This window comes from Haliotis rubra, unplaced genomic scaffold, assembly GCF_003918875.1.
Source record: "Haliotis rubra isolate DU_JTF1 unplaced genomic scaffold, ASM391887v1 Scf46, whole genome shotgun sequence".
Lineage (NCBI taxonomy): Eukaryota > Metazoa > Mollusca > Gastropoda > Lepetellida > Haliotidae > Haliotis > Haliotis rubra.
The window spans coordinates 518,924-532,411 of NW_025767146.1; the positions used below are offsets into that span (position 1 = coordinate 518,924).

A 13,488-nucleotide genomic window follows, 5' to 3' on the forward strand; every position below is an offset into this window, starting at 1 on the left:
CATCACGGGTTAATTGTCGCGTAATCATCGTTTATATCCGTACGGGACCGAAGTATGCCCATAGAGCAAAACCTTACCGCGGCAATAGTCTGTAAGAGACGGAGATGAACCCAGTTATACAAGTAACTTCGTAGCGCTACGACATTCGTAAGCCTATGATAAACCGATATCGATAGGTCATAACTTTGTGGATCGGAAGGCTTTGTGGATCGGGACCTAGTTATATAAATGCTATGAACCAGTTATATAAATGCTATGAACCAGTTTTTTTAGAAGCAATGAACCAGTTATATAGATGCTAGACGGGACAATTTGAGGACTGAACTCGTAGACTGATGTATCTGTTGGGAATAAATTATCCCCGGTCCTTTTAAAGTACTGTAGACCGTTTGTGATTGAATGTGTTATTAACCTGGCTTAGAGAAGCGTTGTTGGTGTCTGGGTGACGACTCAACGGAAGCTGATGGCCAGTCCAGTTATTTCCATGTTAAGTGAGATGATAAATTGTCAGTGCGTCTAATCTGTTTGTAGTTAAGAGGATCTCTTTAGGAGCTGGATTAGCGGTCGGTGTCATTTGAATTAAATATCGGTTAAGGACTGCAGATAAATAACTTAATTAAGTACGAATCTTGGGAGTGTATCGGAATGGATGAAATGAATATGTCCATGCGTCAAATCTGACACTTTGTGACGATAAATTTCAGTTTTATACCCCGATGTTGTTCCTGCATCATTCACTTCCTCAGCGCCTGATGTAGTTGATGTGTGTGGGGGTGAGGTTGGGTGGGGTAGGGTATGGGGGTAGTTGATGCTGGTCAGTTCTGACAGTTTGCTGTCTAATGCTGCGCCCACAAATATTCTAGATGTATGACCGCGGCCTCTTAATAATCGAGCTTGGACCAGACGAACCAGTGATTAATTTTAAGATAAACGGTTTACTTTGTGATTTTGTATGAAGACTGTATATTTCATCGGCTGCTGATACGATATATGTTGAAACTACGAGACTAAGAGATATTTTAAAAAATCTTTTGAAACAATGTATTTTTGTCCCAGGCGAATTTGGTTTTGTAGAATTTCCTACGCCAGTGGATTCTTCGATAAAATCCTTGCAAGCTGAAAAAAACACATTAAACAGCCACATCTCCATACGTGTCAATATCCATAAATGTCAAAATATTAGGCGCTAATTACAAGTACTCGCGTCAGCAAAATGCAAATAACCTATCATCTTCCTTTTTCCATTAATTACACGCTTTCCTTCCCATTAGAACCGTTACCGTCAGATAGGACAGCTATGTAGAATAGGTATGGAAAAAGCAGTAGTACTAATGAAATTCGTTAATGTCGATCACGATCAGTTTCATAACACAGATGCCAATTACGGGTGTCTTGTCACATTGGTGCAAGCTTTCTCATCGCTACATTAGACAGAACGGTATTGTTTCCTGATAACCCGTTGTGACGGATCCGTCACGCTAACGCGCAGCCATCAAAGATAACATGTTGACGTTGTCCAGTAAACACGTTCACAAGCCACATGAGCGGTATTATTCAATGACGTACACAGATCTCCATGAGTTCGTTGAAAAACACGTTAAAGACTTTATTCAACTTTTACATGACGTAAATGTAACGTGTTGATAGCATTTGAACGTCTTTGATTATTTAGACACTAGCAGGAATTTGCGTGTTAAACTGTTTTATCTGGTTGGGTTGGGTTCGATTCCCCACATGAGGCTCATTTCTAGTGTCACCCACCATTATTTTTTGGGAATATTGCTAAAAACGGCACAAAACCATACTCACATATATCATATGGTCAGTAGAAGTGAGGCTATCATAAACGTTACCGTCATATCTTGACATCGGTAGAATGGTCGATATTAGTCATTTGCGAAAATACTGAAAATCATGTAATATAACAAAGGTTCATTTTACTTACAGCTAAGCTTTTCTATCAAGACTTCAAAGGCCTGGTTAAGTCATCCCAGAAATGTCCTAGTGGACAAACCAAGGGATGTTGTTACGTGATGATTCTAAAGTTGAACCTAAAAGGCTAACCCTAAATAACAGAGCTAATGTTAGGGGATCGGGGCCCCGTTCCTTAAAGCGATCGTAGCGCTACGACAGTCGTAGGTCTATGTTAAAGTATGGGAGTTACGATCATCTTAGCGCTACGATCGCTTTGAGGAACGGGGCCCAGTTCGTGATGGAACTTGGTATGAAACCAACACACAACCTCGCCATGTGATGTAATCAACAGTTGTATTCTAAAACTGACCACTAGGTTCACAAATCAATACAACACTCTACAAAGGTATCACTATGGCAGTACAGGGCCCCGTTTCACAAAGCTCTCCTAAGCCTAAGATCTCGTAACATTTCTCGTAGCATTCGTACCTCCTATGTTACAGTATAGGAGGTACGAATGTTACGAGAAAAGTTACGAGATATTAGGCTTACGAGAGCTTTGAGAAACGGGCCCCAGGTGATTACACCAATAAAGACAGTGACGGCAGTAGTCACATATATACTTAGCAGAATATACAGGTGAATGTGGTCATCGCAGACACTGCTTGACTTCCTGTAACCTGAGATGTAATGTGAGATGAGAGGCAAGAGTTAACTCCCCATATATACCTAAGACAAAGATGCTAGAACATTCTACAAAACTTAATAAGGGAGATGATTCTGAAATCAGCTTCTTGTAGCACTTTCCTGATCTTTCTGTCTAAATGTAGAACAAGTCTAAGTATAGAGCACACCACATCACCCTACTGAATGTCAGTGTATTACTATAATTACGCTTGGAACATTGTTACATAATGAATAACACTGCCACATAACGATATACTTCATATGACTCGTTGCTTGTCGACATACTGCTATACCATAGTCAAACCTTTACGGAGAGGCTTCAGATCTTACTGCCACTGTAAGGCCTAAAAAAGATATGTCTTGTTTCTGGTTTCCGTCCGCGTCAGTTTCAACCCAGCGCGTCAAGCGTATTTTTCCGGATTATAAATGGGCAAAGGGAGTGTGTACGATTAGCTGATCACTTATCAGTATTTTCTGCTGAACTTGAATCATTGAAGCTTGGAATAATTTTTTGAGACCTGTATCGGCGGTCATTCCATTAAATGGAACAAGTAGTTATACTCGGTGGTCTGGTTGACGTCGACAAGGACGTGGATCACTGATGATACTGAAGACACCCAGAAGGCCACATACATGAATACGGTGACGTCAATGGAATGGAATTCATCCGCGATGCGTCTAACGTCCAAAAGGACGCATTAGAACGCATCGCATTTAAGATTCGGGTTGAGTGTGTTTGAAGTAAGAAAACTGTGTTTTCTTGTATGCATCTAGTTTGGCCTGGAAAAACTGCCACAAGATGATTGCCATCCTGAGAAATGTTTTTGCGTCGCAGATTTAGACCCTATTACCAGAGTCACGTCACGCACCACCCCTCCACGTGTGTATCCGCTGAACCTTACACAGTTACTGTAGGATTATTGGTTTTAACTGCTTGTGGCCTTTCTTTCCACTACCTTAATTATACATCTGTATTTGGGAGCACGTTCGGATGGAAATTTGGTTTAAACCGAATTCGCGATTTTTCGACCGTTGAATGTCTCACAGACCCTGGCCTGGGATTCAGACATACATTAATTACTGTCCTGCTGACTGTTGTTCCTGAAGAGGATCATCCGGTTTGTGAAGGACTTGTACTGTCTGCGTGAGGTCTGGAGTCGTTTATTCATTAGCGAATACAACTGAAGTGGAGCCGTCTTGGACGCCGCAGTTTCGACTAAGAGGTGGGTCCCTCATGTGTGCCAGACACCTTAGGTCTCGGGTTCAAATCCTGGTTCTCATTGGGTATGTTTCACTGTCAGCACCATGACCGTGCTGGCTGGTTTAAAGAAACTAGTGAGCATGTTAAACCCGAACCCATTGGCCCATCATCCCACATAACATTGACACGATATGACTGAAATAAACCCAACTCACTCACTCACTCACTCACCATTTGAGTTTGATGAGTTCCAAATGATTTATGTCTGTCGTAAGAACAGAATTTAACAGGTAGTCCCAGTGCTATACGTCCTTGTGTGTCTCCATTACCAGTATGCTCCCTCCGAGCAGTCTTTGTTTCCTCGTTAACACTGAGCGACAGGCATGATCTGTGGCAGCAAGTACGAGCTGTTCACCTCCTTTGGTATGCATCGAGATCGAACCCATGACCCTCCGCTCTCCGGGCAGACACTCTGTCCACAACCCCAACGAAGTGTCTTTTCATGCTGCAAGACAGTGTCTTCAACGTTAGCCCATTTACAGACAGCTACTGAATTCACTGATTGTGCGTTTGATTTGAAAAACGCCAACTCTGTTGCTCAGACACTTAACCAAAGTGACACTTAAACTAAGGACTACATCACGTTGTATGTCCACCTTCGAGACAAGAGGTTGTATGTCCACCTTCGAGACAAGAGGTTGTATGTCCACCTTCGAGACAAGAGGTTGTATGTCCACCTTCGAGACAGGAGTGGTTGCATTCGACATACAACACAATGAAACAATGTCTTATCAATTTAACAATATCTGTTAAGTGTTTACTATTCAAAATTAACATTGTCAATAAAATGAAATAAATGTACACACACACGTTGATAAATAACATCGAATATACAGCATGGTTTCTGAGGTTCGAAGAATGTTGTGCATCAGACCACAGATCTAGTATGGATTCAACCGGAAGCATAGAGTTCCATCTTAAACGATATATCGAGTTGAAGTTCGAGCTAATATGTTTCGATCTGCATGTGTATGACTGCCAAGTGCCCATTACAATATGGTTCGGAGAAAATTGCATTGTTTAATACAAAGAGTTCGAGTTAATAACGGACTAGTCCTTTCATGACAGTTTTTCACGTATGATAAGGTATCCTTCGTCACAAACTATGCTGTTTAGCGATAGGCGTATTTTGAGTCCTAAGTAACGGTAAAGGAGGAAAATGTCTGTTAAGTATAGTCATATTATCCATATATCGATTTACGGACTTTCGATGTATTGATGTTTGATTGAACGTGAAATACCAACGGTGACGCCTTTGCAGACAACGTTCTTATTCTTGTGACAGTGATGGAACATAAGGTCACCCTATATGGCCACACGTCAATATGACCGCCAGACACCAAGAGGTTAATTGTTATACTCTTAACGCATCAATAGCATGACACAGAGTACAATATTTATTCATTTTATCATATGATCCCGTCCACCTTATCAAACGCTGCATCGATCTGTATGCAGCCTTGCCAGTTGTGACTGCACAATGCGCGGTTTGTCGCCTAAATTATCACATACTGATGTAGAGACTAGACAGACTCCGTCTAAACGCTTCCAATTCATACATACATACCACCACCGAGATACTGTGCCTGAAGGGAACAACGGCAACCATCGAGGTGTTCTGATTGGAATCGATCCGAACTCGCGTCAAGGAAACGTAGCGAACGGGAGAATTTTGCGGTACTCGTGACATGTTTGTGGCAAAGGTACAAGAAAGCGTCCAAATCAACCATTGAGAAAGGTAATTCGCCAGTTTGTGACGGACGGGGCAGTCGCATTGAAGACTGTCTTCAATCGGAACTGTTCGGAAGTGCTCGGGCCGTCATCATCTGTGCGGGAGAATTAGTGTCACTTTTGTTGCTGAAAGGGACATTTGGTTTGGTGCGGTGCTAGACAGAACCGTGTGCTCACATGATAGAATTCCTTTGGCGGATTGGCCCGTAGCGGCATTCTATCACTCCTTCATGATCTGATTTGTAGGTGAGTTGTGTACTTATGTTCTTACCATTTGTGGTTGGGGGTAATTTGTGGGTAACCTGGTGTTTGAGACTTTGGGGATATGGGCGTTTGTTTAGATCATGTATTGATGCCATTTTCTACTTGATTTATAATCATGTATATGGTGTTGGGATGAAGGTGCGCGTCATGTTTACGTTTGTGATATTATGTTTCACTGGACATTTCATATGTTTCATCATATATGTTTGAAACCTCTTGACATTTAATTTCATTTGGTCTAAATACCCCGCTGTTTCATATAAGGTGTTGTTGTTATGTTATTGAACAACAACAATTGAACAATTGAATCAATGTTTCATCATTATCCTTTCATCCCAGGCATGCCCTCTTGGGCAGAGGTCTGACGAAACAGTCGGCCATGGGAGTCAGCAATGCTGAACTGCCGCCATACAAAACGTGTAATGCAACGTTACGTCACTGCAGTTGCACAAAGGGTAGACCTGGCTCTCGAGAACCAGACGATACCATTCACACTGCCATTAACAACAATGAGATGTGTTCTCCCATGTGTTGTAATGCGACCACAGAACGTGACTCGTCCACCCCCAAACTGACGACGTTGAGTAAAGCAAGCGTCGCTAAAACGGTCTACCGGACCCCCATTCACCATCCGAGTTGTTGAGGTGAAATGTGGACTTATTATCTGTTAACAGTATACTGTCTTCTTGTGTACAGCTCGGCTTCTAATTGGGCTCAACCCCGAATTATCTATTAGCCGGTTGTGTGTCCAGTGTAGTATCGATTACGTCTAGGAATCAACTGACAATGATTGTCTTGTTGACGTGATGCACATGTTGACGACCGGTCCGCGGCAAGTAAAGGGTATTGTGTTTCATCGTACAGCTGAAATACTGCTGAAACAAATATATGCTCATGATATAGTCACAACTATATAAACGACTCCGCTTTTGGCAGAGATATCTTGTGGATGAGGAAAGGGTTTGGTCGCTTATGTTTCGATGGACACTGAAATGTCTGACAACTTCTTTTCGCGGCATACCTGGGTGCAGCATACCCAATGCGCATAGACGTTGGTTTTCAGCAAGCCATGGCTTTATGTAAGTGTTAATTCTCTGTTATTCACATTGGAAAAAACACCACGTGTCTATCATGCTCCAAAGAAACAGGCAAACAACCAAATTACGAGTTGCGCTTAAATTTGCAGGTGTAAATTGTTGATCATGAGATTGTTAATTTCAGAATAACTATATTCTCACTACACTTAAAGTGAAGCACTTACTTTTATCCTTTCATCTATAACCAAATCAATATTGAAAAATTGTTCTTTCGAATGTAATGATACAGTAACTCACATTGCTACTGGGTGTATGATGCTTTGAAGTTTCGTCAAGGAATTAAATACCATTGATATATACTCCTGATGTAAACATAGCTTCTTAAACACAATATCCTATACAGATCTGGATCTCAAAGCGTCATTTCATGTGTAATGTAATTTAAAAAATTCAGTGGTTTGGATTATGGCGAATGTTAAGCAATCGTGCACGCATAGTTATTTCGCAATCAGGGATAATGTGCCCTAGTGGAAGTCACTTCGTACGTTCTTTGGGAGGATTCCTTCCCGTACAGACAATATTCAGGTAGAAATTCTTTTCACCTTGACAACATGACGGAGTGAAGAAATACCCCCCTATTTTTCCGTGGTGTAATAGGACAGTGGTATATTCCGTTTTTTCATTCACTGAAACTTTTGAAAATTAGGTTATAAAATAATTGGCCAGCCTTGAAAAAGTAAAACCCAAACTTTGTTTCAGACTACCAATATATACCAAAACAATTTGTTCTTTTTTTTCCAAAACGAGCCTTACATTATCCTGCTGTTGCCCTTTGCGGTCAATACAACAGTGACGTATTTTGTATAATGGGAATTCTATTGTAGCAGATTTACGTCACGTCTTACTCTAGGTGTTCCAACCTGTTGATGGCGTCCTTCGGTTGAATGTGGCCAAGTCCAAATAGTCCATTACTTTTAGTGATGAGGTAAATCATGATGATAAAGTAAAACATACAGGTCCTTAAACCATCATGGTCAGGTCTACATAGATGGTCCATGACCTGTGATGAGGTATCAAACAGATTTCTCTGCCAGTCGCCGTGATATGGGGATGCCAAAATTATCATTTTCTGGACTTCAAGGAATGTCCAAATTCGCTATATGGACTATGTCCTTAAATGGTGATGTTTTATGCCAATTTACAGAAGTATAATTCATCACATGTCATTCTGAATTCCAATTTGAATTTCCCCTTACACATGCGGTTTGTCATTCCACGAATAATGAAAACAGAGTGATGATTGGCGTTATAAATCCCCCTTTAGTCCATATCATCAAGCATTTCATACCACGGGCTCACCAGGCACGTCCCCCCATGGGTTAAATAGGAAGCGATTTCACAAAGAGCGATGTAGATTTCAGAGACATTTGCACATTCCAATCTCCATGATTGGATTTAGCGATATTCTGGGGAGTGATGGCGAATTTCAAACGATCGGTAAACTCCCGTCACTCCGCAAAATGACCATTGCTTTCGGGCCTTATTAAATTTGCGGCTTATCTGTCGGAGAGTCACGAAATTACGGTTCGTTGTCAGTTTCCCGTCTCGTCAGTTTCGATCCGTTGTCGCGTGTCATGCAGTTTTACTTCCATTGCCACTACTTTTGAAGTGTGATAGGTCTCCGACGTTGCAGACGCCGAGGTTCTAGGTGGGTGAGCTGCACGGATACCTGATACTGTGGACTATTTACAGATACTTGACAGTTTCGACTATTTACAGAAAGGTCATTTCGCCTCCTCCCACACTCAAGACTGCGCGGGAGGTGACATTTGTTGTGCAATGTTGAGTACACAAGTAAGTTAGCATGATCCGAATTGCTTACATTCGTCTATGTCCGGATTATCAAATTTCCATCTGAACGAATCGTGTTTTCGAGTGGCGTGACTCCTGATGCCAACGTTGTTATTGTTTTATCATCCAGAAAATGGTGTGTGCGGATTATGGGGGTTTCGGGCTGACGAGGTTTCTCTCTCTGTGAGGTCCCGTGCGTGTGTGCGCGCATGCGTTGTCTGTATATGTGGATTATATTCCTTTCTTTGTGTGTGATATACTTATGTGTGATAATCTGAGTTCGAGTGAGTTTAAATACATTGAATTCAATTAATGTCTATGTCAATATATATTGTATCCTACGGGTTATACTGTATCGGTTTCTTCTTGAAGGGACTCAAATATGGTTTGTCTCCAGTTGAAAATCAATACCCCGATGATTCTGTGTAAACAATTCCCGGCTTGTTACTATTTTGTCAGTATCCACTGTAACCATACAGGATCGGAATTATTCAATACCGTAACTCCATGTACTTGAATATGACACGTTTTAATCTCATCAAATCACCAACTCCCACATTACTCATCAGCGTTAATGCTAGATCGATATTCGAATACAAAATCAATTTCTCTTTGAAAGCAGTTACATTTTGCTTCTTGGAAATGATTAGAGATTAGTGGAACTTTTCGGAAACGGTATGCCCGATCTGGACAACTTTGCTCGTTAGGTATCGTTTCCGCGAAGTATTAGGCAGGGTATTACGACAACTTACAGTGCACAGGGAAACGTACCTGCCAAGGTCATTGATCAATACTTCCACATTAGTGTACATTTGCAAAGATTGATTGCGGTCTAATTTTTCACTTTTATATCCTCCCCAGTTTCAGCAGCCTGTTGCGAGATACTGCGATTGCTAGAGATCTGTATTTATGCGAGCAATGCTGATTACAGTCTTCTTGGAGCGGTGTATTTTGTCTGATTACAAGCTCCTTATAGTGGCCATCAATTCTCAGAGCCTCGTTGCCTTCTTAACCCAGCAAATCATTCATTTTATCGTCAAAGAACTCCAAATAACAAACACACAGCAAGAGACGTTTTATTGCATGGAAATGTCATCGGTTTTATACGTATTTGTCCAAGATGATCAAAAAATTTGATTTAACGTTAATTGCCCATTTTCTTTGAGAATAGCTGAAGGTTTTATACAGTTGCCATGGTAACCGTTAATGTAACATGCCAAGTAAATACATGTACGTATGTATCCTAGTGTAAATCGATGGCCTGAATGCGTTATGTAATCTAAATTTCTCCAGTACGGAGATTATCCATAATGACATACGTGTTTAATAACATGGACATCTGGTGCCCAGACAACCTTGGAGAAAAATACGTATTGTTAGTAAACCAAGCTAAAGTGTGGTGCAGATGAAACATGTGTTTAGTCTAATGCAACTGTAGGCCGAGGCAGTTATTGGGGACTCTCTCTCTCTCTCTCTCTATATATATATATATGTGTACGTATGTATGTATGTATGGTGTGTGCGGATAAGGTGTGTGTCCGCCTGTTACATAATATATATATATATGTAAGGAAATCCACAAAATATTGAGAACAAACATGTTTCTAACTTTATATTCAGGTGATCACCGTACTGGAGGTAGGTAAACTTGAAACATGTAAGAGAGAAAGTCGTGTTGTGACATTCTTTTGGTTTTATTTCTTTACTCGTGTACTACTGTGCATTGCTGAACTTTGCCGCTTTATATGTAAATAGTTGCTGATGTTTTCGGACTCTGGTTTCCATGATGTCCTGATATTGCTGGAATATTGGTGCCACTCGCTCAGTGCCACTCGCTCAAGTGGTATTGATAGGTCCATGGTTTGACGTAGTTAATGTTGCGCTTGATAACACGTCTTTGATGTAGCCTTTGCGTAAAGGACTGACAGGAGGAACAAGATCCAATGGCCGTTATCATATTCTGTCTGCCACTGTGCCTTCAAAGAACAATTATATTGATGACAGATCTTACTTCAGCTGTTGGTCTTTCCCCTGCTCTGATCTTTTCAAAATGGCTTTGCTTTATCCGCTATCTGGAAGCCAAAACTCGGTCTGTGACACACTGAATGGTATTTTAGAGGCACCTGAACACTGTGTGAACAGGGCGAATGAGTTGGTCTCATTAGGTAGAAAATGAAGTCTTTTCCGGAGCACTGAAACACCGGACGTTAACATGGAGGGAAATCGAATTGCGTTGCGCAGACATGTTATGTTATCAGTCCATAAGATTTCATAAACATAACTCTGACATTTTGACACTGGTATGTTTTGTTCAAAGATTCCACAGAATTCTTTGTTATGCGTTAGGGCGCAAAAGTACTTCAAATGACACAAGTTGTTTCTCTCTTGAAAGTGTTTTGTGTGTGTGTTTCCTGTACCAAAACTGACCTCGAAGATTCTGTTAATTAACCATTTGTAAAGCAAGTAATTAAGAGTAGCGGTTCTTTGAATTGATATCTTCCTTGGACCTACCGCGCCAACAGGATAAATGTGAATACAATTTGCAAGTGACAGACACGGTTTTGACTGTATCATATTGACTGCCGGGCCTATGTGAAAGCTACACGATACACAAATCTTTCATTATACATGCCACACAATTAGGAAATGATATTCTGAGACTTCATCACCTGAAGGAAATGATGGCTTGGCTTTACCCTTTTCATTAGTTCCTGGACCTTCAATTTTCGCTTTGGTGCGTATATATTGCGAGTGTTTGTATTTGACAGGACTTCTGTTTGACTGAGCGGTCTGGGATGTAATTTGACGTACGCACGATGCCCCCGTCTTTACGGCGAGTCAGCGTTGCTATTTAACCTACATTTTGTCGAAAATCAATTTCCTAAGTTTCTATTGTAAAAACGGATAAAGAAATTAAGGGTTTCGCGACCTCTCGTCAAGCTCTCCTAAGAGATTGACCAGCAGACAATATTAACCTTTCACGACCAAGTTCCATTAGATTGTGATTTATCGCAGATTGTATGCGTCGACCAGAATTTAGTCTTCAGACTGGACGAAGGTTGTATACGCAGTCCTCAAGGCGTTAAGGTAGACATGGCAGAAGCAGACGGCTTCCGGTCCATCACGGTCTTTACGGAGGTTACTTCTCGGACAAACATCTGAAGGCTCTCGAATACTTGTCTGACCTTTTTGCTTTTCATTCAGATGTTGAACATATTAATATGCGATCTAATTTAAGAGATAGACGATGAGGGGGCGTTGTTTATGTTACAATATAACACTACAGGGGTTGTAAACCACGTGAGGCGCAGCGTTTTTGACTCCCTGAAGTCTTTTCAGCTGTAGGCTAAACAAACTCTTTGAGTATAGTAATAGCATTACAAGCTTTAGAAATATCAACCCACATTTAAGTAATGTTGTCTCCCTGAATGCATACAGATCAGTGCACGAGTTTACGTCAGGTACCATTTATCTTACTTATCCACCGAGCGAAACTAATCTATAGTTTCTGTTGCGAAACTAATCTATAGTTTCTGTTTCATGCACAACCTGAAAATGACGTCTGCTCTCATGGTCACAGTGGCGCAAGACTACATAACACCTTGGACATTGGTGACGTCATATGGCCTTCTGCTTTTAATACTCGTGGCTCGTCATCCTGTGAATTATTTAGTGAATATGTAGTGAAAGACCTGGCACCATTTAATAACACTCTAAAACCAGTTTTCACATAGACGTAGTTCGACCGGTGCACAACTAAATTACAGCGAGGAAAGCAGGACCTGACTTCAGTTCATTATGACGGTGTAGCAAATCAGGGACCTGGAGGTCGCTTTCACACAAGTGTATGATACAAATGAGAGGCTTTTTTGGCGGGTGTTAAGTTTGGTATTGCCTGAAAATTCTCTGAGACCAAAACATCCCAGTGAGATGATTTATTTACAACTGTTTACTCCAGCATGTGACTGTGAATTTTCCTCAACTCAACGTTCAGTCATTAATATGTCAATGCATTTATACCACAATAGAGTATCACATCATCGACAACAAAAAAGAAACAAATTATATTTCGTTTTCCTTTGAAACTGTATTGAAATTCAGGTCATATAGCAGAAAAGCCCCTTTGGCTTCAGATTTCTTTGAATGGCACAAAACAAAAAATCTCTTCGAAACGACTTGTTAGTGCATCAAACGAGGGCACAACTGTGCTGGTTAAAAATTTATGTTTGTTTCAAATACCACATGCAGACAGCCTGTTCCGTTTGTATTGTTACATCATCACATGGCCTTTATATGATTGAGGCGATTGATGGATTTGATAGTTCATGATCTGCCCGTGTTGGGGATTAAGTGAATATGAAAAAAATAATTTCCAGTTCATCAACTATGCTAGAAACCCGCAGGAAACATATTCCTTTTTTCAGGTCGATGGAGACTGACGGTTGTCTCTTTCAGTGTTCCAGCATGTAAGATGGTTGAAACGATCATGCTTATTCCACTAGTGACAACCGAATAACCTGATTGACATGATTGGTGAGGCTGACTGGATTGAGATACCGTCCTCATCGTCCTCACAGCTGTTGCAATGATGTAGGTGCAGTGTTGCTCGCCGGCCAGATTGCATATTGCAAATGTTGTTTTTACAAAAGATGTATTTGTGTATGAATAGAAAAATTTAAATTCGTCTGGGTTGTTAGGTGTAGTTAATATCTTTACATCGTCAGACGTTCGTTTGTTGATTAA

General features: G+C 40.9%; 1 protein-coding gene across 2 annotated transcripts in view; it reads left to right on the forward strand.

The window, feature by feature from the left end:
- LOC124290226 overlaps positions 1 to 13,488 on the forward strand; it is a 51,383-nt gene that overhangs the window by 4,981 nt on the left and 32,914 nt on the right. Inside the window, exon 1 of one of the 2 annotated variants that reach the window (XM_046726940.1) lies at positions 5,408 to 5,839. The exons of the other annotated variant lie outside the window; for it this stretch is intronic. The gene's annotated coding sequence lies outside the window, so the exon portion shown is untranslated. Of the gene's footprint in view, positions 1 to 5,407; positions 5,840 to 13,488 lie in introns of those variants that run through there. 2 annotated transcript variants of the gene reach the window in all.